At 44.1% G+C, this 26,445-nt stretch overlaps 1 protein-coding gene across 2 annotated transcripts in view; it reads right to left on the bottom strand.

Moving 5' to 3' along the window:
• Positions 1-26,445, bottom strand: part of Cpped1 (calcineurin like phosphoesterase domain containing 1) — a 112,557-nt gene that overhangs the window by 65,794 nt on the left and 20,318 nt on the right. The gene's annotated exons all lie outside the window — the stretch shown is intronic.

The following is a 26,445-nucleotide window of genomic DNA, read 5'->3' as shown; positions in this document are numbered from 1 at the left end:
TACTGAGGACTTAGCAGAAGCTTATGATACCTGGAAGAGTCTGGACGTCCTAAGGAAGGCTGTGATTGGTGTATCTATAAATGCTTGGTATGTATGTAAGGGGCATGATGGTGGAATCAGAAGTCATCCACAGACAAGTCTATGTGACTGGTAAAACTAGGAGCTGCCCAAAAGTGTACCAGCCTCTCTTCTGGCAATAAGGAAATTGGTTTTCACCCATTTGGGTTATTTCTTGTATCCTACTTACTCTCCCACTCTTGAGTGCTGTAACATTAGGCTCCAGTGAAAGTTCTTCCCAAATGGTCATTTATTGTGCACTTGCCATCTTTATCATGGGTAGAGTGGACAAAGCCACTAACACTTAGAACAGATGAAAGCCTGGGCTTCAGCCTCAAGCACAGCAGCTAAAAGGCAGCAGAGAGTGACTTCCAACTCCTAGGCTGCCAGGGCTGTAAGCCCTTGAGTTACTCAGCAACCAGAAGGCAGCTGAAAATTTCCAGGAAGCAAGTGGGAGCAGGAACTGCAGACAGCCAAGACTGCAGAATGTGAGAAGCTGTGAAGAGCTGAATTACAGTTGACAGCACCAGCCACTAGAAAAGCTCCACAGAGCCACCAGGGGTTAAGAGCAACCAGCTCCCAGGTGCTGGGCTGCATCCAGGCATGCATGGCCCAGAGCACTAAGTCTCCCATCCCAGGATCTAGACGTATGGATTTCTGGCTTTGGAAGCTTGGAGCTATAAGCCTGGAAACTAAAGCTTTGAAAGCCTGGGGTTTAAAGTACCTAGTGCTACGGGTCTCTCAGTTTGCAAGTCCAGTCTGTCCTGTAAGCCTCTTGAACATAAGACACAGGGGCTGTCAGCATTAAGGGAGCTGTTCCTAGTCTCTGTATTTTTCCCCTGAGCAGAGCAAAAGGACCCTCATCTAAGCAGTGTGTGACCAGGTCTCAGGGTGTGGGTGGCCAGGGTTCTCTAGACTCTACTTCCCACTGCTGGTTCCCTCACATCCTGCCCTCAAAAAACAGAGTCTTTTAAGTCAATTTGGCAAGGAGATTCTCATGTTACAAATGGACTTTGGTGGCTGTGTGAAAACTACTTGTGGGTATGGTGGATGTATGTGTGGGACACTGAAGGGGGAGGGGAAGGAGAGAGGGAGGAGATGGAGAGACAGAGAGAGGGAAGAGAGAGTACGAGAGCACAATAGAGATAGAGATACCAATGGCACTCTTCTAAGGCCTCCTTGTAGTTTGTATTAGTTACTGTTCTGTTGCTGTGATAAAACACTATGACAAAAGCCAACTCATGGAACAAAGAGTTTATTTTGGTTTATGCTTCCAGAGAGATAAGGGCCTATTATGTCAGGGAAGCATGGCAACAAGTAGCAGGCATAGCTGGACCAGGATGCCAAGAGCTCCCTTCCTCAGCTACAAGCACAAAGCAGAGAGCATGAACTGGAAGGGGCATGAGGCTTTTAACCTTAAAGTCCATCTCTCCAGAAGCTACTTCTTTCAAAGTAAGTAAGTAAGCTACTACTTCCCCAAACAGCTCCACCAACTTGGAACCAAACATCCAAATACATAAGCCTATGGGGATATCTCTCATTCAAACCAGTACACGAGTCAACTGTGTGCCAGTGTCCTGTCTCCCTTCTACGTCAATAGAAACTCAGCTTTGCTCAAGGTAGATCTGTGTCATAATGGCTGACCCAAGCCAATAAACACACTTCTTGTCCCTGTTGTCCATAAACCCTGGAAAGTACAGGGGCCACATCTGAACTGTGGGACCTTGGCACAACCTGGTGATAGATGTGGGGTTGGCAGAAACCTTCTAATTAGTGTGTTTGCCTTCCTGGTCAAAGGAGACCCAATGCAGCAAGCAGGACAAGGAAACCAAGGATAACCAAGGGGGCTGGTTATCAAGAGAGTCAGACCCAGGGTCCTCAAGGACCCTGATGGGTGGCTGCACCACATCTGGCTGCAGACACCTCCTGCTTAAGCTACCAGGGCACTCATGGGTGGCCTGCTGCAGTTAGCATCACAGTCACACAGGAGCATAGCATTTTGACATGGTACTGCAGGCAGAGTGACTGCAGACAATGACAGGCTGCCTACAACACAGAACAAGACAGGATTCGGAATGTCTTCCACAAAGACAAATGATAGCTGTTTATGGAGATAGTATGTGTAGTCTGACTGAAACAGGCAATGTATATATATGAAAAGATCAGGTGGTACTCCACTAACATGAACTATTTTTCAATGCCAGTTAATGACAAGACAATATACTTCTGATATAGCAGCAGTTCTGGCTGATCCGGGAGAAAAGGCTACAGTCCATGCTGTTATCACTTACCCAATAGCTTCAGGAACCACTGATGCATTGAGACTATTTCCATTTCCAATCCAGGAAGATGGCCTGGCATGACAATCTAATGAGGCCCAATTATGACAGGATATGACAATCACTCCAGGCCAACTGGCTGGAGTGGGCAAAGATGGCAGGGAGGGTAAATCATCAGACAGAATGGTTCTGCCTCATAAATGACACCAGAGATGCTTGGAATGGTTTTAAACCAAACGTTTAAAAAATCAAAATAAAAAAAATGAATCCCTCTTTAGATGCTCTTTTTTTTTTTTTTTTTTTTTTTTTTTTTTTTTTTGTGGAACAAGTGGATGGAGACAGACTTGTTTATGGAGCCCTGAGGAATCATTCTAAGTGGAGAGAGTGTCTGAGGCATTAGCAGTAGTCGGGAGAAGCTGCTGTGAGTGTGATTTAGGACTCTAAGCTTGACTCTGAGCAGTTCTGAAAATGGCTGTCATTGTTTGCTTCCCCTCATTAGGAGAGAAATTAGTTGGGCACTACTGATCTGTTTATGTGAGTACCAGAGAAAATCAACACCAGATATCAGGGTGGCTGTGTGCTTCTGCAAGCAGAAGATATCAAATAAGCAGAGAGATATAGCTAGAGTTGGGAGAGCAGGTTCAAGTTAGCTACGCCACAAGGCATACTGCCTGGTGTAGAGTGCCAGTCACACAGTTTGCACTTCCCTCTTCTCTGTGGCTAAAGACAGTATGATTTAACCCATTACAAAAAAAGAATGCTCTCACAAATCCACAAACTAATAAATTATTATACACTGTGTTGGGATGCAAACTGTTCCAGCCAATGTATACACAAATACGGAGGTTCCTCCAAAAGAAAAGGAAAACTATCCCATGAGCCAGCTATAGCACCCCTGGGTCTCCAAGTCAGCACACCACAGAGACACTTGCATACCTGTGTTTACTGAAACACTGTTCATAATACCTAAGTTATGGAATCAGCCTAGATGCCCACCAATAGATAAAGAAATGTGGTACATATACACAATGGAGTTTTGAGCCATAAAGGGTAAAATTAAAACATTTGAAAGAAAATTGAATATATATATTCTCTCTCTCATGCATGCATGCATGCACATACAAGCAGACACACATAATAAAACCAAGAAGGGAGCTACTTTGGAAGGCAAAGGAAACCAGGAGAAGGGGAGGGAAGAGGGGGAAATGCATGGAAGATGAGCAAAGAACATGACACGAGTGTGACAACGTCATAATGAAACCCATCATTTTGTACAATGAGTTAATGCTGATGAAGAAAAAAAGAAAAGAAAAATGACCATAATACTTTCAAGGAAAATTTAAAAACTGTGGGACACGCCTTCAAGCATTATAATGTAACTGTGCATCCATATTCTGAGGAGGAAAACAGCTATAAGAACAGCTTGATGAGTCAGAAACCACATAGAAAGGCAGGGATGTGGAGCCTAGAATGTAACCTTGGGGATTCAGATTTGCAAGGAAAAATTGGGATAGCAGGAAATGCCTAACTAAAGACATCACAAAAATACATGTTCCAAAATGATAAAAATTATGACTACCAGTTAAAATATGTGTGAAAATATTTATGTCACTAATTACAAAATATAAAATACACCCACTTGAAGATTTACTGGTAGCCATTTAGCACTCTCCTCCACCTCCCTGCTGGGCACTTCCACTGTTCCTCTCCTAAAGTCACAGCCACTGGTAGGTATGGTGGTGTGCCCTGTCCTTCCTAAGACCCCTGGAAGGAAAATGCTGAGACAAAGAAACCCAGAGGGCTACTTCTCAGTATTACTGGAAAGTCAGAGGGGGAAGAATGTTATTTGGGGGTCCTAAGACCAGCCCAAATGAGACGAGTTAGGGGTTAGGACTCATGGGGCTCAGTACACAGTCATTCTCATGGTTTTGACTGATAGGGAACAAACCAGTAGAGGTACAAAGTACACAGAAAACCAGGTTCTGGCTTCCTGAGGTCCCTTCTCTATTCTAAACTTCTCCAGCATTGACCGTGATGATACGTGCCACTATTCCTACCAGGGAAGTCCATGGAAACCCAGAGCCAAGGACTTTCGTTGGAGCTGGTCACAAAGACAACCTTACTTTTCCAGAAGGAAAGCTGAGCTCCCTAACTCACTGTGCATGGTGAGCTTCTGTGACCAGTGCTGAGGGAACTCTGGGAATCTAGGCTGCAAGAATTCTGCTGAGGGCCCGCTGGAGAACAGGCTGAGGCACAGGTAATGGTGCTGGGGCAGCCTGGAATACCAGAAAGAAACAAGATTGCTTCTCTTCTGAATAGGCTGGAAGCCAATTCCAGATGCATAAAAGGCCTATGGGGGAGTGCAAACGACACTTTGAAGACATGAGGCAACCCCACTACTGTATAAACCAACTCAAAATATTAAGGACCCCAGAACGAAGAGTGACTTCTCAGGCCTGCAGATGTGGCAGTGGTACAGTGCTTGCCTAGCATGCACAAGGCCCTGGGGTCCACTGTCATTAAAACAAACAAACAAACAAACATGCTCTCTGGAGTGGATTGAGAGGGCAGGGGTGGGGTGGGGTAGGGTGGGGTGGGGTGGGGGAGAGATGGGAGAAGAGGAGGGAAGGGAAACTGCAGTTGGGATGTAAAACAAATGAATAAATTTAATTAATAATTAAAAAAGAATATAACTTCCAACAGGGAAAGAAAAGTTACAGCTAAGAAGAAAATAATCAATATAAATGGATCAAAAATTACTCTGTCTAAGAAGGACAAGGGCATGCCTCTTAGTGGAACAGACCAGCTGGGGTGAATGGAAAACTCAGAGAAGGAAACCCCATCACCCAGAAGACATGTAAAGCCAGCAGTGGTGGCACATGCCTGTAATCCCAACACTTGGGACATGGAGACAGGAGGACAGCCAGGGCAGTCTAACGAAGCTGTCTCAAAAAGAAGAAACCACACTGTAATTATGTTCCATTCTCTCTTGGTGCTGGGGATCAAACCCAAGGCCTTGAACACACATCAGGCAAGTACTCTACCAACCTGCATCCTCAGTCTGAATTTTTAAAAATATTTATTTTAATTGAGTTTTTTGAAAATTGCATACATGCATACAATGTATTTTGATCATATTCACCCTCTCTCCTCTCTGTGTTTCTCCCAACGTCCATCCCTGACTCCTTCCCAACTTCATATCCTGTTTTAAAAAAATAACCCATTGATACCAAATTGTGTTGCCTATACTTTCATAGGCATGGGGCCATCCAAGGGAGTATGGTCCACCACCGAGTGCCAGACCTTTAAATTAAACTGACTCTCCCTTCCATACAGTCAACAACTGTCAACAAACAGCTTCAAAGTTAGGCATGGGGAGCCCATTAGACCCTCTGTCCTCCCTCCATGCTGGAACTTTGATTGGCTTGATTTGCCTAGGCAACTGCAGCTGCTGTATTCACGAATACAGTGGTCCGGTTATATTTGGAAGACATTGTTTGCTGTGGTCCTTCCTGATTTCTGGCTATTACAATCTTACCAACCCCTCTTCTGCAATGGCCCCTGAGCTTCATGTGTGTGTGATTAAAAAAAAAAAAAAAAGTCCCATTTGTGGCTGAGCGCTCCGCAGATACAAATTCTCTCTTCATTTGTACCAGTTGTGAGTTTCTGCATTAACCACCATGCACTGAACAAAGAAATTTATGATAGGATTTCAGAAAGCAATTGGTTACCCCATAATTAACATTCATGCCACTACTGCACCCATGGGCATATCTTGGCATACAAGTCATTACTGGAGTTCACAGCTGGGGAAGAACTTGCTGTTTTTATTCCTCATCACCTGCACAGAACTTGTAGGTTCTATGAGAAATAGCCAGGAAGGTGGGTGCTTCCTGATCAGTACCACCTTGATTTCCCCAAGTCCTATGGCCAGTGGGTCCACCCAAGAATTTATGTTACATGTACGTCAACCATAAGTTAGTGAAGCTAAAACCAAAATACAGCACAGTGCCACCTCCCACTCCAGAGACTGGCAGCAACAGGAAGGCCAGCTATTCCAAATGTGGTGAGAAAACGGCCAGTGTGCACCCTTACCAGCTCGTGCCATTTTACAGAGAAAATAGAGTGATCTTCAGGGATGCTGAACATTGGGGTGCATTGACTCAGCACACCCATGCCTAATGATTATTCTAAAGGCTGAGCTCTAATGAGAGTCTACAGGAGCACTGCACAGAGCATGCCCAGCAGCAGCAGTGTGGATAAGGGAATTCCAGATGGCCCTGTGCTGGAGTCCTCTACCACAGTGACAAGACAAGAACCAGAGCAACACCGAAACAAGCCGTGGAAGGACACTTGGGATACCGATTCATTTTTGTGAGGTTTAAAAATACATGAGCAAACCTATGTATTTCAGTGGAATTCCTACACATACAATAAAAATATAATTTAAAAAAATCCCTTAATATCAGGAGGAAAGTCCTGGGAGAGGGCTGACAGGCACAACATCTAGATCCTTCTCTTCAGTCCTTGCTAATAGAACCTACACTCTGTCGGCAGCACAAGTGATCTCTGATAGTACAGTTGTGGTTTCTATGTTCTTGGATAAGACTATTTAGAGAGCCTTTGTGCCATTGGCACTTGTTCTTCGTAGGATGCAGATGTGATGGGTGCAGTTTCTGCAACGGTTTTGTAGTCATGAAGACATAGGCCATACCCCAAAGATAAAGGAGCAAAAGCTTTGCAGCATGGCTTCCAGGAATAGCTGCCTCTAAACTCCTTACTACCTGAGGGAAAATAAACTGTTCTCTTACATATGCCAATGTTACTTGGATTTTCTGTCACATGTCCTTAATCCTTAACTGAAACTGGCACACAGGAGGATTCAACAGAATTGATGTTTTATTTCTTAAGCTGGCTGGTAGATACATGTGTATTCATTAATCTCTGAACTATTTTTGGTGTTCTTTATGCTTTTCCGGTTTTCTAATATGCTGAAATGTTTAAAAAAATTTAAAGAATGTAGACAATTCCTCCATAGTAAAATCTGAAGGACCTGTTAATTAAGGCAACTCAGTAACAATAAAATAATAATAGTGGAGATAAAGTGTCCTAGATTATTAAAGGCAAAATACAGGTGGCAGAGTTTAAATGCAGGCTCCTCATTGCCCACACCCCCAAAAGACTAAGCCCTAAAGCATAGCTTTGCTCTGCCTGAATACACAGTTCTCTCTCGGCACATCAACTTCTATGTACAAGATCAGACACAAAGGGAGTACAGGAGAACTTCAGCCACTGTCTAAGCAAGAGTGTGTACTTCAAGACAGTATATTACAAGAACATCAGACTAGCTAGATTGTGGTGAGCAGCATTCTTTGGCTGTTTGAAAGTCTTTTCAATACTGATTGACAGAACCCTGCACCTGACCCTGGCCAGGGTTTAATGAGTGGCTGAGGTTAATAAACAAAATTCCCAAAACAAACTCTGTTGGATCTTGACAGCTCCTACTTCATCCTTGCTAACTGCCTTCTGTTCACAAAGCTACCGTCCAACTGGGGAATAAATCAACCTGTGTCAGTTCTGAGCACATTGGATTTATTAAACTCCAGGAATCAGCTACTTGAGGCTATCCCACCAGGTAAACAATTGAAGAGCAAGGAAGAAACCATGCAGAATGCATGGAAAATCATAGCCAATCTCTGCCCGTGTGGCAGATCCAACCCCAGGCTCTCCTGTCTTCCAGATTTACAACCCAAAGACTGAGAGCAGAGTGATGTCTCCTTAAGCAAACTGTGTCACAATCTGAGCTTATGATTAATTTCCTTTTTTGTAACCTATTGCAATGCTGTGTTAGTTACTTCTACCTTAACATTATGTTATTCTCCTGAATTCGACCCCAGTGATAGAAATGCATTCCTCAGTAGCATTGTTCCAGTGTGACCTCTCACAGAACTTCAATGTAAACTTTATCTGGAAATACATATAAATGCTTTTGAGAAGGTTATGGCCAATATAACAGCATCAGTTCACTCATTTTATAGGCAAACAGATAACACACACTCAGCAAATTTAGAAGACATGCTTGGGATATTGTGGTAAAAAGTCCAGGTTGGATGGCATACTGTCAGCCCCTTGTAGCTACGGGTTTAGTAAGCACAGATGCAGCCAAATACAAAAAGATTTTGCTTTTTTTTTTTTTTTCATGTTTAACCAGTATCATACCTAATGTCTTCCAACTTCTTTCTACCTGTCTGCACTTGATGCAGAGCAGCAGGTTTCACACAACATTCAGAGAGAACTAGACATGCAAGTCACCTGGATTGTTACAGTTCATGGCTAGGCATGGGTCACCTGAAAGCAATGTGACACTGTGTATACAAGCGGAATCAACATCCCAGGATCTTCACAACTGTGAGGACACACGAGGTGCTCAGGCAAGTGTAGGGTTTATCTTAAACTCCTCTGGTACAACTCAAAGACCTCAACTCAGGCACCCCATTATCTTTCTTGGCTCACAGCTAGCATTTTTGGTTCAATGTTCTAAAAAGCATATATCACAACAAACTATAAGAAGAGTTACTGAAGAGCTCTGCCATTTCCATCAAGAGCAGTCACCTGCCTCCATGTCCCTTTCAGCCATAAACCATAGTGGTTCCTAGCAGGCTAGAGAGTCACTGGATTTGGAGCAGGAAGGGATTCCAAAGTTCAACCTCGAGAGGAAGGGCACACCATAATGCCGTCTGCTTACACAGTTGCCTACTTTGTAATTGTACAGACCTTACTACACTGGGAAACAAAAGCCCACACAGCTGGATGACCTGCTGCCTTTCCTTTCAGTGTCAGGGATTTTATAGACAGAGCCTCAGACTTACACATGGATCCATCCCACTCACACATTTCCTGTCTGCACTGAGGAAACTGCTGAGGAAAGACAACTGAGCTACATGAGGGCTCTCCACCTGGCCACACCCTCCCTTTCAGGCTGGGCCTCTCTGGCATGGGTATCATGAACGACAGTTTGTATACTTGACAGGCTTTCTTCCTGGAAGATAATCTGTACATCAGTACCTATCACACACTCTCAGGTGACGCCAGTCCCCATCACACACTGTCAAATGATGTCCCAATCACACACCGTCAGATGACGTCAGAAGCAAACACTGTAATTGTTTACAGAAGTTGGCAGTTCATCAGAGCATATGGCTGAAGGCTTTCCCAGATGGATTTGCCGATAGCTGGGACAGCTCAAAATACAGAGCAGAGGACTCACAACACAAGTCATTTAGGTGACTTACATCCAGTGTTTCACAGGGCAGCTTCCTTGGCACTGTTTCTTCATGCAAACTTTGGGATATCTGGAATATGAGTTATAGGGACAAAGAGATATTAAAGATCCTTTTTATCCCTCATACCTATTTCCTACAGCATATGATCAAGCAGGGTGTCAAATGAGGATAGAGGGAAACAATGACATCACCCCATTACTACTGCTACTCATGTATATGCCAGGTCCTGTAACATGCAATCCCACAGAGTCTTCTGACAACCCAGAGATGTGGACCCTGGTTTGCAGATAAAGTCCCAGAAACTATGCATGGCAGTCGGTCCTAAATGACACTCAGCTTTAGGCCCATTTGTGCCCAAAAAGTCTCTATGCTTTGAATACCAAATATTCTCAACTACTGTGGTCAGTACTCAGAAACCATTAAGAATGTAATACTTGAATCTTGCCACAGCTCTCCTCTGACAAATACTGACAGGGAGTCTCCCAGACCCTCTCCTGGTGCTCCTATCTAGCAGCCTCACAGGTGCCATGGCATCTCACCTGGGAAGTGAATTTTCATTGAGGTACATCTGGTTTCCTTCCCACTTCCCTTTCTCCTGCCTGGGAAGCAGAGCCTGGCTGCAGGCTCCTTCTGTGAAGGATTAGGGGTAATCCTCAAAAGTTATAAGAAGAGGCCCTCTCTTCTGCCATGACTTAATTCTCTTCAGAGACCCTGCCATGCTGTTTGTCTTTGGTGTAGGCCTGATCTCTCTTCGAAGCTCTCATTGTACTGTCGCCCTGGCTGCCAGTCCATGTCATTAACAACCCTTCAAATAAACTTCTTAGTCCCCACCTGTCCACCCTAAACCTAACAGAGACAAAGGGAAGAAGCCTCCAGGCTGGAGAGGAAGAAAATCCACAGCTGTGGCCAGCGCTCACTGCCTGCTAAATATTGTGCTATGTGTCTCCCAGTCATCATTTCGGCTAATCCTTCCACCCATCCATGGATAAAGAAAACTGCTTTCCACTTTCCTTCAGTCAGTACTATGAGGCATTCATGTTGCAGTTTTGATCCACAGCATGCCTCTCATGGAGGCACCGTTGTTAACTTTGTTTTGTTTCTGAGCTCTTCGATCCTAATGTGCTGGGCTTGGCAGTCTGTCCTCAATAGGACCAATTAAACAGAGAGGTAGCTCTGAAAGCAGAGAAAGGAGATTCCTTCAATATGGCCACACTGGGAAGAGAAGCAAATGGTCCATTATCCCACTCCCAACCCCAAGTCCATCTTCAGGGTCCTACTGTGAGATTTAGGTTCATACAAGGCAAGAAATATGCATAGCTAACCAGTGTGGCCAAGGTGTGGTCCTGTCCATCACTACTGGGTTCCAGTTTTCCCTATAGAGTGGTCTGACAAGTTGTCAGTGGGAACAAGCTCCGTTTCTCGCTAGTACCAGAACTTCTCCCCAAGAACTTCCCAGAGAACCCCATTTTTTGTGTTTGTTTGTTTGTTTATTTTTCAAGACAGGGTTTCTCTGTGTAGTTTTGGAACCTGTCCTAGAACTCACTATGTAGACCAGGCTAGCCTCACATTCACAGAGACCTGCCTGCCTCTGCCTCCCGAGTGCTGGGATTCGCCACCACCACCCAGCTCACAGAGAATCACAATTTTTTTTAGGGCCCCTGTTTTAATAGTCTGGAGGTCAAAGGGAGGGACATCAAGTGTCAGTTTAGAATATCTTCATTCCTGGCAGGATGATGACAATTTATGGAGGTGATTGCCAACCCAGCAGGTGAGGACAATAGTGTGGCCAGTGCTCTGGGCCCCACCTTTATAAATGTGATAGAAAAGGCAAACAGTGGAGCTTTCAGTGGGACTTGTCTGGTAAATGAGGAACATCCCTCATTCCCCTGCAGCCCGGCAATCCAGAAGGTCTTGGTACAGGCTAGGCAGGGAGGAAACACAGCTTATTTGTGAAGCAAAAAGCCCACTGGGCTGTGGCTCAGTGGTAGAAGACTTGCCATGTACTGGTAGAGAGCCCATATATCTGGGCTCTGTAAAATGATACTAGGTGAGGACAAAAAACGATGTACCTCTGTGGTACAGGGTGTGGCAGCATGTCTACCACCAGACAGGAGACTAAGAGGTGTGTGAGCTTGCTGGGACAGGCAACTGACCATAGCAGCAAGTGTGGGAGCAGGAGCTGGCCCCACAAGACAGTTTCGGATGTGAACAGAGACATGGCTGGTCGTTCCTATTGGTTAGGCTCTATGGTATTGTCTCTGGCCAATTCACACAGAGAAATGATTTATCAAAGTGATACCAGGTATGAGTGTAAAGCTGAGAGCCAAGTTAAAGTCATGAGGGCAGAGGTAGTCCTCCCATCCCTTCAGCCATATGAAAACTGTTCCAAGGAAGAAATATGCCTGGGCACAGGGCCCTAGCTTGTCCCATTGACACTGCTGGGGTGCATGCCAAATGCTGATCCTGGCCCCAGTGATCCTGGAATAGCCCCAGTGATCACCTCCATGATCAGGGTGAAGCCTGCCTCTCCTTCACCACCCTTATACAGGATTTGAATACAGTTCAGGTGGATCTGGCTGGCTAAGACAGTCACAGGTCTGAGCAATGTCTTGGTTGAGGGATGCCCAAGAGCTATCAGGACACCTCGCTGCCAACCCAGCATGTGGCTTCTGCTTCCCTCCAGACTACATCTAGAAAGAGACTCTTCAGATGTAGAAATCATGGAAAAATGTCCACTATAAATGTCTCTAACAACAACAAAGATTGACTGCTAAATTTGTCTTTCAGAGGTGAAAATGATGCTGCATGTCTCAAAATGAACAAAGAGTTTAGGATGGCAATGCTGTAGCGGGAGACGGTCACATCTGTCCTCACTGGAGCCTGGGACTGTTACAAACGATGTGGTCAGGGTTTTTTTTTGTTTGTTTGTTTGTTTTTTGTTTTTTTATGTTAGGGTTGTGGCAAGGTACACAAGGCACAGACAATGACCCAACTGCTTTTCATCACAAGTGCCGCCAATCCAGGCACCATGTGACAAGTGTTTAGAGAGCCCTAGACCGGGGACTCTGGGGACTGATTTTAATTTACCGATAAGTGAAGATTTTAAATGTGCCAACTTTGAGTACTGTTGTCCCAGTCTGTTAAACAAAGAGCAGCAACTCCCCACCCGGTATCTTCCTATTACCTAACCTCGGCAATGCCCATGTGGCCAAGGGCTGCCAGGGTGGCCCAGATCGCAGCAACACATCCTTTCTATTTTTACCACAAGGCTCTGCACTGGTGTAGATGGAAGGAGAGATCATTTTGCAGTTGGTGGTCTAGATCCAAAAGGACATCTCAGACAGGCTGTCATCAATTTCAGGAAGAAATGCAAGTCTTTCCTACTTTACCTGTTTCCATGAAGGCTCTGACCAGTGGAGGTCAGTAAATGAAAAACTCATCTGTAACTCACCAGGTGGGCACAGTGACAGAAAGTCCAAGCCGTGGTTACTTAGCTGAGGTGTAGCCAAAAAGCCACAAACTAACTATCAAGTGGTGTTGTGCGGGGTGAGTCAACGGCTTCCACACCTTTGCAGAAAGACAAAGGCCCCACTTTCTAACAGTGCAGCTCCCTCATTATCGCTCCACCGCCATGTGTATCACTCAGGTCTCATCCTGGCTCTGAAGAGTATCCGACAGGAATAGCTTAGAGGAGAGGAGGTCGGTGTGCTCCACAGTCCACCATGGTGGGGAAAGGGTGGAGGTTGGAGTGGACTGGTCATAAGCAGTGGGAGCTTGTAGCAATGGCTTCTTCCACAGATACACATGGAGGAGACCCTAGGAGGATCAGAGCCAGAAGCAGACACCACTTTCATGGCTGGCACCCAGCAAGCCACCTCTGCACATTAAACCACAGTCCCAACAGCCCACAAATTCACACAACACTGTGAGCTAGAGACCCATGTTCTAACACAGGAACCTGTGAGAGGCACCTCCCATCCCAGTCACAATACCAGGGACATCCATAACGAGTCCTTCCCAAATTCTGGTGGCCACTTAAGTTTTGGGACAAGGAATCAATCAGAGAAAATTGCATTCTCTGAAATGACTAAATGACGATTTAGGAAACATTTGAGAACTGAGTAACTGCCCTAACTCAAAGTAGCAAGCTTACTTCTAGATCCTGGGTGTTTGGGCTTCATTTTCAGACATGAAACAAGATGTCAAGTCCCATAGGAAGCAGATGCTCAACTCTTTGAGCTTTGGTCTAGAGCCACCTGTAGGCAGCAGCTTCGGGAACTAGGACCTTTCTTCTACCGAGTGCCCTGGGGTCTTATTTTATCCTTCTCACTCCAATAATAACCTGTCTGGGCTGGGAATGTAACTCAGCTGGTAGAATGCTCCAAGTATGCAATGCATAAAACTGGGCATGGTAGCACATGCCTGTAATTACAGCACTCAAGAGGGAGAGAGAGGAGGAAGTTCAAGGTCATCCTCAGGTACCTAGTAAGTCTGGAGCCAATGAGATTTATAAGACCCTGTTTCAAAAAACAAAGAACAAAAACAAAACAAAAGCTCCCTCCCACCTTTTCCTTCTTTGGTAAGGGACGTGTAACACAAAGGAGATGAGGAATTTGATTTCTTGGGGCATTAGAGATATTATTTAGGAATGGGTTAAAAAGTATCAAATTGTTTCCTTAACATTATCATTTTGTTCAACATCTACCAGGATTTACCTCACAAGACAATAAAAATGTAGTTTTAATATAGTATTAAATGTGGCACATTCAAAAAGCAAGTATTTATTCAGCAAAAGTAACAACATAGATGAGTCAAGGAAACACTATGCTAAGTGAAAGAAGCTGTGCCTTCCTATTGTGTGATTTCAGTTATCTTAAACATTCAGAACAGGCAAATCTACAGATGGGAGTGGCCTGGCAGATGTGTGGGGTTGGAGATAGGGTAGATGAACACAGGCTGTCCTTTGGGGCTATCAGAATATTGTATTGCAGATTATGGTGATGATCGTATGCTAAAGCAATGGATTTTAATAAACGGATAAAATGGAATAAAATAGGGGAGATGGCTCAGTGGTTAAGAGCATTCGTTGCTCCTGTAGAGGACCTGAGTTGGTTCCCAGCACCCACATGGTGAGTCATAACCATCTGTAACTCCAGTTCTAGAGGATCTACTGCCCTCTTCTGGTCTCTGTTGGTAGCAGGCATATGTAGTACAAAAACATATATGGTGGCAAAACACTCACATGTGATATAAAATAAATCTAAAACAAAAATCCCCATAAAAATAAAACAGCAGTAACTGTAGGTACTAGAGGGCACTAAATTCCAAGCAGTGTTCTGGAACCTCTTACAGATTATCTCACTGGATTCTTGTGAGAAGCATGAAGTTGGTACAGTCCCCTCTTTCGACAGCTAAGGAGGAAATAAGTAACTTACCTTGCAGGTAAGCAGTCAGCCAGGACTTGAATATTAGCCATGTGACTTCACAGCTATGCTCTTTTAACTGATCTATAGATGTGCAGAGGGGGGCTCACCTGGTTACCACAAGACCTAATATACGAGCCCAGCAGCAGGGGCAGGGATTCTGTTCACAGACAAACAGTAATATCTACTATACCTGGTTTTTCATCATGAATCCCCATGCTTAGTGCCACTGTTCCTGCCCAGCCTATACATCTCCTATGCGCAGACATGCTGCCTGCTTCTTGCTAAAACAGTGCTAGCCACACGAGGGTATCTGCTGTTACCAACTGGAAAAGCAAATGAGTAAATATGATAATGACTTCAAGAGCCAGCCATAAGGGACTAGCTGTGACTACAGGGGCCAGAGGCACTTCTCAGGAAAGGGCCTCTGTCACAGGAACTGCATCCCCAGAGGAGTGCCGACATGGCTACACAATCTAACACAGCTGGGACTCGAGGGAGTGATTTACCCCTTTGATTGGACACATTTGCTTTCATTTAGTCTCAGAAAATTTATGAAGCCATAACCCTTCCCATTTCTAATGCTTTCATTATCTTCTACTAATTACTTGAGGTATGTCAATTCACTGATCTCCAACTTTGCAGGCATAAACATGACTCATGTGGTGACTCGACCCACGCTGCTAACAGATCAAGCTTAATCAGGTTCTACCAGTTTTCAAATTATACATGTTATTAGATAAGATTCATTTAATTTTGCATCTAAAAGCTACAGCACCCAGGCACCCCTAGCTGTTCACTGTTCATCTATACCATTAGCCAGTGGAAGAGACACAATTAATAAGATGTAACTGGCTGACACACCGAGGGGCTTTAGTGTGCTATCAAATGTGCTCTCGTGTGCTTCTGAAAACAGAAAGTAGAAGACTGAGAAAGGCTAATTGTCCACAAAGAAATTCCAGTTACCACTGATTGACACAGAGTCCCTTCTCCCCTCCCACCAACCTGGACTAGCCCTGGGCCACAGAGCCAAGCAAGTTCATAGCTTCTCAGAGTCACATGCCTCTTTTGACTCTTGAGATGGAACCTCACTAAGTTGCTCGGGCTAGGCTGACACTCACTCAGTAGCCTAAGAAAACCCTGGATTTGCAATCCTCTTGCCTCAGTCTCCTGGGTGGTTGAGTTTACAGAGATCTGCACCACAAAATTTCTTCACAAATATATTGACAGATTACAACAGTAGTAATTCTCTATAGTAAGACAGTAAATGAATAATGAAGTTTTTTAGAAATCAAACAATAAACAGTAAACAGAACCTGCAGTGGCTTTCTGGTGAACTAAGGAAGCATAAGGTGAACACAGAATCCAAAACATATAGGAGAGCCTATAAATCTTGGGAGTCTGAGAAATACACCCCTCAGCAGCTTTGCAGTTAAACTTCCATTTTCTAGCTTCTCATTATTTTGCTCATTTCCCATTCGGATCACTTGACCAATTACCTGATAATTGAACTCCTTCAGGATCATGTTCCCTTTTAGTACCTCATTTAGCTGCAGAAAATAGGCCAATGAAAGAGGTGGAATGTTCTAATTCCAGAAAATGAGAGTAGAAACAGCCCAGGAAAAATGTAAATACTCCAGTTAGCTAAGTGGAAGCTAGCAGGCATTAGCTTTGTCTATTTCATGTTGCTGTGCCAGGGCTTCTTCAGGTTTTGGATGTTTCCATCCATTGCCTCAAAAAATAAAAATCCCAAGGAAGGGTGTGAGGGCAGAGATGGTCTGGCACTTCTGAGCAGCCTGCCACCTGCTCTTGCCTAAAGGCTTCCAGGCATGGTCTGCTGTGAGTCAAGGGTCCCCAGGAGGGAGCAGACATCAGGAACCAGATTACAAGCATATCTGCTCCTAGGATCTTGGGAGCTTCCATCACTCTGAGTCACAGAGCTAGGTATGTGTCAGGGTTCTCCAGAGACAAACAGAAGTTACACGGAATATTATGAGTGCAGGTTCATTATGGGGACTGGCTCATGTTTACTGAGGCCAAGAAATTATACCCAGTTGCCTTTGAGGCTGGTGGTGTGAACTGCCAGCCTGAGGCCTAGGAGCAGTTCACATGCAAGGAGTGAAGTCTCAGCTCAAAGAAGAGGAAAACTGGTCCTTCTTTGTTTTACAGTGGCCTCTGCATTGAATGCCACCTGTCTACACTGGTGGGGTCAGGCCAATCCTCAATCCAGACTCAAATGCCTATCACTTTTAGAACCTTGTAGACAGAAGCAGAAATGCTGATTTAACAACCACTTGGGCATCCCTAAGCCCAGCGAAGTTGACACATTAAAATTAAGTCTCAGAAGCCCTTAAGATTTGCTGAAAACTAAGGACCCCACCTAATTCCTTAAGGAATATTCTCTGAACTCCACCCAGGTTTTGAGTTTTCAAAATCCTACTTATGGATGAACTATTCAGGTTAAGAAACTGGCCCCATTTGCTCAACTATGTTCATAGCAGCATTATTCGTAATAGCCAGAACCTGGAAACAACCTAGATGCCCTTCAACCAAGAATGGATAAGAAAAATGTGCTACATTTACACAATGGAAAAAACTCAGTGGTAAAAAACAATGACATCCTGAAATTTTCAGGCAAATGGACAGAACTAAAGAATGCCATCCTGAGTGAGGTAACCCAGACCCAGAAAGACAAATACAATATATACTCACTCATAAGTGGATAAGCAAAGGACAACCAGACTACAGACCACAACCCCAGAGAACTTGGATAACAAAGAGGACCCAAAGAGAGACATACATTGATCTGCCTAGGAAGGGGGAAAAGACAAGATCTCCTGAGTAAATTGGGAGCTTGGGGGGGGGGGGCAGGGTGAAAGGAGAGAGGGGAGTGGGAAAATGTATAGCTCAATTAAAAGAATTTAAAAAGGAAAAATAAATCCTTACCAATGATGCTGATGAAAAGAAAGAAGAAAAGAGAGAAAGAAAGAAAGAAAGAAAGAAAGAAAGAAAGAAAGAAAGAAAGAAAGAGAAAAAAGGAAGGAAGGAAGGAAGGCAGGCAGGCAGGCAGGCAGGCAGGCAGGCAGGCAGGAAGGAAGGAAGGAAGGAAGGAAGGAAGGAAGGAAGGAAGGAAGAGGCCCTATTTTGGACCTGTGTTAGAGTATGTAGAGAAAACCTTGACTTATTACATAAGTCCCTGTTTGCCTTTGGCCTGACTTTTGTCTCTTACTTATCATTTCCAAGTGGGCTTCCTTTCTTTTAGGCCTTCTCAATGTATCACGAACTTGGGAAGTTTCTTTCAACTGGTGGGTTTTTGTCCATTTTTGTTTTGTTTTTATCTCAATGCTGCAGCCAGAGATAAAGAACCTGGAAGACTTGCATATGTGTGTCCCTAATCAAAAGGCAGCTTAGTCCCTACTATCACCTCCAGTCATTTCGTTTAATCAAATAATCAAATGTCCATCTCTTTCTAGCTGCAATTAAGAAAGCTTTAACTAAAAGTAAAGTTTCTCCACTGAGTTTGTACTTTGGCCAAGTATAGTGTTCACATCGTCACTATAAACAGACAGCTCTGAGAGAGCAAGAGGAGCGTGCTCCTATGTGGGGGGATACAGGCTCTTAATCTGGACCACAGGTACTGCAGGCGTGCTGATATAGCACCCCTTCCCTTGCGGCAGCAGCAAGGACTCTGACTTTAGTGTCGGAAACTACACAGATGACACTGTCAATAACCACGCTGTCGGATGTCAGATGACTCACCAGCAAAGAAGCATGCGTACCACCCAATCGTATCATGCCATAGCACTTTGATGATTGTATTTCAATATTAATTGGTTTCACCAGAAATTCTGTGTTTAAAAACATTACTGTGTGATGCGGTCCAGGGGCTGTGCCTATCTACCAAAAGAGTCCCAGGCACAAGCAGGATTAAGATGTCCTGTCAGGGAACAGAGAGCTGACACCATTCCAGCAGTCATCTGCACATGTAGCAGATGATGGCAGGGGTAGGAGTATAATCACACACCTAATCAGAAACAGTCATGCAACTGAGGCCCCATGTTCTGTTAATTAGTAATATTAGGTAAATTAGTGCAAACCTCTTTTAATCAGCCGTAGCAGAAGGGAAGCATTGTCCCTGATTGCTCCGATGCTTCCATGGGGCTCATAATGGAAGTGAAGGAGTGAGAGAACTAAGGGGCTGAGCTGATTGCTCTCTGGTTGCTTCTTGGCATGAAACTGAGTGGAGACAGCCCCGCTCATTCCCCATCCCCAAGCCTGGTGATGTTTTGACGGAGGCATCACACCCTTGCATGCAAATAAATCCCTTTCTGTCTCTGTATATGAAGCTGTACTGTAAATTGTCTTTAAATCTTGGCATTTCTTGGAGTAGACACTTAAAAATGCAAGGCTAATTACAGAGAGGAGGGAATGAGTGTGTGAAGTAACTGAGTGAGCAGGTCCACTTCATGATGGACACAAGGGCTTCCAGGCAATGGAAACTTTCTGAGATGTGCTGTGCAGCACAGCAGCTTAACCACCTGTGTCACAGGGACCGAGGCTATGGGTTACCTAAAAGGGATCGCATGGAAGAAAGTGCTGGTCAGTCCTGTCCCCATGGAAGCACAAAGTGGAGAGGCTGGGGAAGGAAGGCACACTGAAGGCAAAGGAGCATAGCTGGGGATCTTGGGTAGCACTATTTAGAGGACCTCCCACCCTCAATTATCTCAGGGAGATTATCTCCACAGGTATGACCAGGAGGGAAGACTGACAACTGGGAAACTCCCATCCGAGAACCTGAAGTATGACACAGTCTGCATATATCAACACAGAAGGATTGTTCAGACACTTGGAAAGGGAAGACATGAACCACAGAACAATGTGCCAGTGTGACTGTGTTCACACTTCAGAAAAGGCTGTTGCACATATACATACATGGAACAACAGTAACTCCATGTCAAGAACTTGGGGAAGGGAGTCATGGCTGATTCTACACAAAGATTTCAGTCTTTGAAAAGACAGCTTGCACAATTTAGAAAATGAATAAAAGACCCAGATCTATTCTAGCTTAAATCCCCTGAGAATAAATTGTGTGTGTGCATGGGTAGGGAGGGTAGGAGGGTGGGGGGGGGAGAATACTATGTCTCTCTCTATAATTATCCTTTACTTCCAGGTAACACACAGGTTCACTCATTTCATTCACTGGCAGCAGAAACATCTAGAGCACAGTCTGGTACAGAATAGACACTGAGTATGGATTTGTCAAATTAAATTTCATCTGTTGTAGAAATTTATAGTAGGGTACCTACCATGTGCAGCCACTTGCTAAGATCCCTGAAAGCAAACACAAGCACATCTGACATAAAGTCCCTCCCTATGTCCAGCAGTCAATAACTGACACACCCTTCACATGCACACTTCCCTCTGGGACTAAGCTTTGGGGAAGGTGAACTTCATGATGTTGTGGAGCTAAGATAAGGCCCCTTGCTGGCCAGAGCCTTAATCCTGGCTTTGGCTTTAAAATTATGCCTCTGAGGCTTTGCTTATCAGAGTCTGTCTTGTACCAGAATTTTGTTCATTTTGTTTGTCTGCCTGGCCTGAGAAAAATGAACATCAACCTCCTAGACTGTGTAACCAACAGAAAGACAAATGGCTCTATTCCTTGCCTGAAGCCCAGCACACCAATACATTCCACCTTTGCTCAATGCCTTCCTTTCCCAACTTACTCATTCTTCATAGAAGCAGAAGCTGCCAAGTGGGGGGAAATGTCTGGATGTTTATTGGGTGGTGACAACTTTTAGCTGGACTTTAGCCCATCCCTTTGCACCCAATTTAAGATGAAGGCTACCAAGCCAGAAGAACATTTGCTTTTCTGGTCTGTTTAGGCCTTCTACCAGAAGGAAAAACATGATCTCATTTATCAGCATCTCTAATTCACATTCCCATGTTAACACCCATTCTTCAATACCTGGCCCCTTAGTGGCCCTCTCTAGCCATTTCTGCTAAGTCCAGCCAGCCCTTTTCTACCTTGAAGACTTTTCCACCTAAGTGGTTTATTCTCACTTGTGCATACCCTCTCCTACAACTTGTTCCAGTCATCTCTGGAGTCAGTTCCAGTTTCACACTGAGGCCCTTTGGTCCCAACAGAAATGATCCCAAAAAATACAACCCTTAAGGACCATTTAAACCTTGAAATTAATATGTGTTTGCCATGGGAAAGATATATAGAAATTAATTTGGGGACTCACACAATAAAAAGGAAGCCTTTGTTTCTACTGATGAAGTGTTTTTGTAAGTTGTAAGCACTTATTCTGCAAATCCATAAATTCTTATGCATAACCTTCTGGACTAGATCTTGTTTAAAACTGGATTTTGGCAAACTTTAGAAGGGAAGAGAGGACAGAATATATACTAACAAAGCAAGAGCCTGAGAAAAACTCACTACAGCCCAGGAATTTTCTACTAACAAATGTGCAAGTATCCCATTAAAGACTAGGAACTGCCAATGTAGGGGAGTTTTGCTACCAGTCAAATAAATTCAAATCTAAGGAAAACAGCCTTAATTTTTAGAGCCTCTTGAGTGTTGGAATGATAGATAAAGTTTTGTGCATGTGTGTCATCCAAACAAACAAACAAACAAAAAAAAAACAGTCCTGACTGTCTAGGTACAAATCCAGTTAAAGAAAATGGGTGTGCCTGTTTTCCAAGGCACTTTGCTAACATGCTGCTGTGGGCATTTTTTCATAGGAGACAGCATCCTGCTCTAGTTACTCGGAGTATTTAAGATGTAAAAATTTACACACTTAAAGCATGTCCTCTGCAATGGAGCAGACACATAAAGGAGTGATGGTTGTCTTGCTTAAATGCCATCATTGATAACACTTGAAGGGAATTCTCCTGGTTCCTGGCAGGCACACAGTATTATACAAAATGCATGAAAAGCAGAACACACTGGGCCTATGCACCCTAGTCTGGTAAGCCTATGCATGTCAAGCCTTACTATCTGTAAGATGCATCTGGTGATTTCATAAAGACATGCCAGATCTGCTTGGGGCAGTGATGCTCCATTTCCAGAAGGCCCTGGTCATTTTCAAAACCACATTCTTTAACAGTAACACTTACAGTGGGACGTGCAGGAGGTCTAGAAAGGTAGAGAGTCCACCACATGTAGACTACCAGGCCTTGGGAGAAGGTACTTCCTTGCTCAGGGCCAGTTACCCTGCTAGCAAAAAAATAGAAACTGTGTAACTATTCCATCTTTTTTGTGTTGCTGTTATGTCTCCTGAGCTGGCTGCACAGAACCTCAGTGCTGACACTAGCCATTAGAGACCCTGAATTTCCCTCATCACAAGTCATTGTGGTGGCCTGAATAAAGCCCGCTCTGAGATGTACACATGGTAACTCCCAGTACTTTGTTAGGTACCTTATCTTCCATGGCAAAGGAGACTCTGCAGATGGAGAGATTACTCTAGGTCATCGGGCAGGCCCAGTGTAATCACACAGATCTGTACCAGAGGGAGGGAGGGAGAGAGGAAGGGAGGGGTGGAGGGAGGAAGGCCAGTTTGATGGGGAAGGAGAATCCCAGAGGCTGGAGCAGAGGCCAGAGAAAAGCCACAGGACTGCAGGCTTTGAAGATGCACAACAAGCCAAGAAATGCATGCAGCTTCTGAGGAGCATAGCCCAGAAGACTCATATTGTACTTTGTACCTCCAGATCTGTCTGAGTGAGTGTGCACTGTTTCAGCAGAAGATGAACGATGTGAGCACAGCCTTGCTCGCAGGCTTGCCCTTTGTAGAACAGAGGCTCCTGGGGCTAACACTTACTAGAAACTCAAGCATGTCACAGTTGCTCAGGCAGAGGTAACATACAAGAACTCTTCCAGGACATTTTATATAAGGGAAGAATGGATCTGTGTTGTCCATTTCATGGAGTTACAGCAGTCCAAATACACAGGGATAAACATATGTGCCAGTAACACTCAAGAGGCTCACTGGAATCTCATTCCGAAATTATTCCATTGCATTCCGATTGGTCATCCACATGGAACTGCTGGAGTCTAACAAGGCTCCTGGGGACACTTTCAGTGGGTCGATGACTCAATGTCAGCAGAGCCTACAAAAGTCACCCTGGGCTTGAGAGCTAAAGGACTAGAAATCAATAGTCTCAGTAACATGTACAAGATCTTAATTTGCCACTTTTAATGTGGCTAATCTCACAGAGAAGCTATATTAGAAAATAAAAAAACACAAAGGCACCTGTAAAATGAAGACATACTTGTCCAAAACCAAGGTGGAGGCTTGGCACAATGACTCCTCCCACCACCTATGCATCTATCTCCTGTCAACTCTCAGCTCTGCAAAAGGCCTTGGTCTCTCATTTCCACTATTATAACCACAGAGATCAGTGCTGTAATTGGCACTTACTCTGCACTCAGCGAATATCTATGGATGAATGAATGTTACAATGGATAGTTATAATGAAAAAGGATATTATTATTTTCACTAAAAATTTCATTATTTGGAAAGTTCTTCTGCTTCATTTTGAGTTAATATCCACTTGACCCAAGATACTATTTACGTTAGAATTAAAAGCATGCTTTCTGATTTTATTTGCTTATTAATATATGCATTTGGTCATTAACAATGTGCTAAGCAGTCAAAGCAAATAATTACTTTTCTAGTCAGCCATGGTGTGTGTGCTAAATGAGCGAAGCAACTTACTGCATATTAAAAAATTGTAACTAGCTTTAAAACATTCTGTTTAATCTCAGACAAAATATTCAAAACAGTTAAAGTCCTCTATCTGGCTCAGCTAAAATCCCTCAAACAGCCCAAATCTTCAGAGGAGATTATGAGTTCTGATCCAGTCACCTTGGATAATATGTGTATGTTCAGAAATTTGCAGGCTCATATTTTAAGATCTTCTGACCAACAGTCAGGGCTAATCATAAAAATGTATCTTTTCATTTATTTGTGTTCAGTATATTCTACTTAAGAAGCAATGTAATTGCAAGAAAGGCTTTTATTTTACATTTGATTTTGAAATGTGACTGAATATATTAACATAATTCAGAACAAGTTGGTAAACATCCACGAGAACATGTTATATAATTCTAAAGAGCCTCATGATATCCTGAAGCTACTGAACAGAAAAATGCTAATGTTGTATCTATGTTCAAGGGTCAATAGAAGCAGACCTTTGCCCACATGTGGTCCCGAGCAACAGTACCAAGCTGATGGCTCATGGGGCCCTATTACTCCCAGGACACTAGCTAACTGCAACATAGACCATTTAGAAACAGCAATAATGTTCTGGGTCAGTGAACCCATCACCTTAGTTTGCCTTAGTGTGTCAGAATCTAAGCCTATAGCTACTTCCACATTGTAGTATCTTAATGGCAGTGTCCTTTGGATAAGTTATCAAAAAGGGTTAAGTTTATGAGTGGCTAGTATTCAACTTCACTACAAAACAAAGGACTATTTTCACAAATGTATTTCTGTGTAGAGCTGCCCAGGTAGTCACCTCTGTTGTACAGGTAGGGTGCTGCTGTCTCCATGCCATGTGTCTGGATCCAGGGACTCCAAAGTTGTTACCGGGTCTGGGTCTCTCCTCGCTCAGCTCTGTTTCCTTTCTACTATGTAGCCCCAGGCCCAGGTTCTTGCTGTTTTCTGTGGGTTCTTGACTCAAAAACAGAGAGACCAAGGTATCCCACCTACTCCATCACAAGTGGGCAGGGAGCTGGTGGCCCAGGCTCCTGGGTTCTAACTGAGGTGACTGGCTTCTGTTCCCTTTTCCTATAATGTTTTTACAGGCCCAATCCAGAAGTTTCTACAGCTGCTATCCATGGGTTCTGCCTGGAGGAGTCATCAATGTCGACATGGCCACATGCATGACTTTGTGTAAGACACAAGTGAACAGAGACAAGGACACTCCTGAGAATTTTCCCTGCTTGTTGTTCTCCGTGAATGTTAAGGAAAACAGTCCCAACTGCCCCCTTTCTATTGCATCTTCACTCTGGCCTTAGCTTTGGACACACTGGTGGCTGGACAGTAGGAGCGGGGGTTCTGATCACCAAAGTGTGTCTAGCTTTTTGCAAAGCGCATCAGCTTGTGGAGCGGTTAGAGTGAATTAACGTTAGATGAATGCAGATCTCTCAGGCACGCTCATGATTCCTATCCTGGTCTTCAAGTCACTTCTCTTCCAGTGCAGAGACAGGGGCAGGGAAGGGGAAGAGGCCATGGAAGCTAACTCTGCCTCTCTGATGGGAAGGGCCACTTTCACTTCTTATATTTGATCACTGGGCTGAGGCCCTGTCTGAGACAGAAGGATATTGAGTGAGGGTGTCCCAGAAAAGGAAGAGAGTTGCAGAAACATCCAAGCACTTCTTCCTCCTGACCCATCCTCACTTGCTTCTTCCCTCTTTCCTCCTGCCCTCCCCTTCTCGTCCTGTGAGCAAAGCAGTCGAAAGGATCAGAACTCATGGAAAAACAGAAGGCCACATGAGCAGGGATGCTCAAGGACCAGCATCGGACTTTTCTTCAGGGAAACCACTCCACTCTTCAGATCACAAGGCTAACCTCACAATTTAGCTTTGAGCCCGTGTGAGTCAGGTAAACATGGCCTGTGACTCTGACTGGACCATCCAAAATAGATCACTTTGTTTCTGTTGGGAGTTCTGTAAACCTATAACTCCCTAGGTTTATAGCCACTATTAGAGAGCCTGGCTGCAAATGAAGTCGACTGAGAGGACAGCATAGCGAAGAGATGGAGAAATCAAATTCAGATGACAACTTCTAAGCCCTTAGATCCAGCTACATGAAAGCAAACAACACACATGGGAAAAATAAAAGTGTGCAAAGAGAGTAGGGTTAGACAGATGGCTCTGTGGTTAAGAGTACTTGCTGCTCTTGCAAAGGATCTAGGTTCAATTCCTAGCACCCACATGGTAGCTCACAAAAGTCTGGCACTCCAGTTTGAGAGGCTCTGATGCCTCTTCTGGTTTGGGGAAGGTACCTCACACATGATGCACATACATACATGAAGGCAAAACACCCATACACATAAAATAAGAATTTAAAAAGAGAGACAACTCAAGAAGGGACCATATTACTGTTACAGATTAGAGTTACAAATTACAGAAGTGGTGTTTAGACATTGTAATGTCTGTCCTTAGAAATGTAGCAAGGTGACATAGGGGGTGTGTTTTCCTACCAAGCTTGGATCAACAGAATTGTCACTGGGCCTAATTACTGTGATTAATCCCACCAAGTTCTAAATATAAAGTGAGCATGCATTTCCTGATATACAGTGATACCACAACCACCTTGAAGAGTAAGAACAATAGCAAGCAGAGATATCTTCAGAGGAAATATCTACTTTTCCTGCCTATATCTGGTCAGGATTATC

This window comes from Cricetulus griseus, chromosome 7 (genome assembly GCF_003668045.3).
Source record: "Cricetulus griseus strain 17A/GY chromosome 7, alternate assembly CriGri-PICRH-1.0, whole genome shotgun sequence".
Classification (NCBI taxonomy): Eukaryota; Metazoa; Chordata; class Mammalia; order Rodentia; family Cricetidae; genus Cricetulus; species Cricetulus griseus.
The sequence above is the reverse complement of the archived record's forward strand: the minus strand, read 5'-3'. Positions and strand labels throughout refer to the sequence as shown.